Raw genomic sequence first — 3,550 nt, forward strand, 5'->3', positions numbered from 1 at the left:
GCAGAGGTTCATAATCAGATTATGTTCCCAGTGTAGAAAACTTTCATGTTCTTTGCAGACATATCTACTTGAGTCTAGTAAAATCTAGTCGAGTAAAATGGAGAGGATGGCCCCCGTCCCAGTCTCCTTATCTTTTTATAGACAAATAAATCTACAGTGCAGTCTTGCTCATTGGGTGCATCCATGTGTGTTTTATTTCATCATTCAAACCTAAATTCAAACTATATAAACAAAAACAAACACACATATCATCACTGAGCTAAACTGTCAATAAGTCCGAGACTTATCTGTCCTCTTCAGCTGCTTGAGGTTCTGTTCATTCAGACACACATTCAAGCCACAGTCCAAGATGCAGCTGACTGCTCAATGACCTTTTCAAACATGAGACAGTAAAACAGAGCAAAGTAGACTTTTATGGCTATAAAAAATGAGGAGAGCATTTGTTTTGAATGAAATACATGAGTCAAAATGTTATAAAGTCTTGGCAAAGTAAAAGTTAGCAAGGTCATAAACTCAAACGGATGATAGCTCATTTGGCACAAAAGTGTAGGAGGAAGCCACATTATAACACATACAGATGTGGTAGAATTAAATAAATTCTACCAGCATAATTAAAGGTTGTATTATAGGTATACTGACTATTTTAAGTGTATTACTGTGCTGCTTTCGTGCTGAGAGGTTATAGCCTGTAAGTGCAGCTTTAACCTATTTCCAAATCCAGAAGCTTAGTTCATACCAACCAGTCACACCTTGACCCTCAGGCTGACCTCTGACCCCAGCTGACAGCCTTGACTTGGAATGAATGGCTTTGACAGGTGTCTGCTTCAGGCTCCAGCACATTAACACAAGAGTAGCCCCACAAAGTGACATGCTAATAAAAATAAAAGTGACAGTAAAATGATAAAAATGACCTGTTCAAGTGTTTAAACAGCTGCTCACTGGTGACCACTCTGCATGAAAGGGCTAGTTAGCATGTTTCTTGCTGAACTAAGATGGTGAACATAAAACAGTATGTCGGCAAAAACACAGCATGGTGATAGTTAGCGTGTTAGGAACCAGATGTTAGTATTTAGCTCAAAGTACAGCTTTACAGAGCCGAGAGCATGTGGGCTCTTAGTCTTGTTTGTTGCTAACCTAAAGCAAACTTCTCATGTGACAAAATTCTTTATATGCCTCTGGCAAAAATTTATTCAATGGCACAAGTTCAACAGGTAAATATGTTTTCATAAAGCATTTTTGAAAGTTTAAACACATTCGTGATCAACTATTCACTGTTAATGTCCTGTACAAAATGCCCATTTATGGTGAATTACAGAAGCAACAATTTGTGTGCAAAGTATGCATATTGTGTCCACATGCACTTATTGTATGGACTTCATTATGAACATATGCCACCCAAATTCCTTTTTGACTTTTATAAAATCCTAACATTGTGATGTGTGGTCAGAAGACCTGTCATGACCACTGTGTGATCTCTGGACAGCTACAAACCACTGCACTATGAATCAGACTGGAATTAATCTTGGCCATCACAATAAAGTATAAGCATGTGATATGAAGCCCCCTGAGACTTACAGACAGTCCAACCTGCAGAAACAGCTACAGTGCATCTCATTCTTGCCTCTGGAGAACACCTCTCAGATGAAAGGAATCCCTGTCTTTTGTCTGGGGAGTCTGTTTCCGAACAAACTGATCGTCCATTGACAAAGAGATCATATCTTTCACTAATTTCTGCCTTATGTAACTTTCAGGATTCACATTTTTATAGTTTGGAGGGAGTGATTGTGTGTATCCTTTTGTATGTATGAGGTTAAAGCTCAGTTTGTATACACTTGATGCACTTAAGTTCTTGCATCAACAGGCTGGAATGTGTGAATGTTTTACCCCTTGTCTTGATCATGAATACAGATGTTTGCTTTACTTAATATTAATGTATACTGTACATTCCAGTTCTAGAAAGGAGAAGAGATACAGATCAGGTATGTGAGAACATGTCTGGGAATATTAGCACACTATCTACTGCTGGAAACTGTGGCACAGGCTTAGAAAACTATGATGAGATAAGACACTGTGCTGATTATTACAGTAAATGTTCTGCTCTCAAACTCCGTTCAATGCTCTGCAGAAGAGTATCTCAACATATTAAACTATACGATATATGTTCAGAAATACAAAATTACAGTGAACAATTAGGTAAATGACAAAATGCTGTATTCAGTTCAAGGTATTTTCTGTTTTTATACATTTTAATAGGCGTTTTAGAGTTGTTCGATTCCACTGCAGTTTTCATGAACAGTGGCAGATTCATCTCTTGAAATTATCAGCAATTTTTGACAGAAACAGTAGTGTCTAGTTGATTTTCCTTGAAGATTTTATCAGCTGTGCTGTAGCTAGCTAGCTAATTAAATGTGTATTTCATTCTAAGTTACATGGATGTTTATAGTTCAAATACTTAGACAAAGGCTTTCAGGATGAGGACTAAGGTCGGTTACATTCCCCTATTCACTGTGATAAAGTAGCATCCTAGACTGCCTTATAAATAGTGTAGCACCAGCAACGAAAGGGGACGAAGCTTAGCAGATGGACATTACCAAAATAGTTTAATGCACCTTTGCATCAAAATAACGATGCTAGCACATTTCTTACACATTCATTCATATATTTTTTTCCCCTGCCGTCTTCCTCTTCTTCGTTTTATGCCCCCCTTTTGCTCTTTGTCTTTTTTTTTATTGTATTCTTTCTCTTCACTCTGTCTTTTGTGTAAGTGAAGCCAGGGCCTCCCACCGACATGAGCCCTGTTCCTGTAAAACTAATAATGACTGAGATTTGCGCAAGCTTAGCATTCTTTCTCCCTCTCAGTGCACGCACTAAGAATGAAGCAAAGGGAGGGGACAGGAAGGGGAGAAAAGTCTAGTGGTAAGGTGGGTGGGGGGGGGGGCCACACAGGGGGGATGGCCTAGTTTAAGAGGGGGAAACTTGTGTAGAATGAAGCAAAGGGAGGGGACAGGAAGGGGAGAAAAGTCTAGTGGTAAGGTGGGTGGGGGGGGGGACACACAGGGGAGATGTCCTAGTTTAAGAGGGAGAAACTTGTGTAATATGCAAAAAAGTAAGAGAAGTGTAGTAGAAGATGGAAAGAGAGAAAGAGAAGCACCTTTCCCTGAAACACACCACATGCTTTCATTTTTTTATGGGTCAGTGCCACTGGAATCACACTGCATCCTCTCCAAACATATACAGACACTGGAGATATACAATTCACATCGCGCCACCAAGAGAAATCAGTAATTTAAGCACAATGATGTTGAGCATGTCAATATTTACACAGTATTCATGCTTTAGCCCTCGGCTAGCAGTCAACAAGTATTTTTAAACCCTACACTTAGCGAAGCCATTTCTTTTCCCTCCTACCAAACCACACACAAGCAAAACATGTGAAGCAAAGCCTCAGAGCATATAATATGTTCCAACTCCACAAAGACACAGCTTTGTCAAATTTACATAAAGCTCACCAGATGTGTTGTGATATCCAACAAGCAGACAAGGGGGAGGT

This window comes from Monopterus albus, unplaced genomic scaffold, assembly GCF_001952655.1.
Source record: "Monopterus albus unplaced genomic scaffold, M_albus_1.0 scaffold59.1, whole genome shotgun sequence".
Lineage (NCBI taxonomy): Eukaryota > Metazoa > Chordata > Actinopteri > Synbranchiformes > Synbranchidae > Monopterus > Monopterus albus.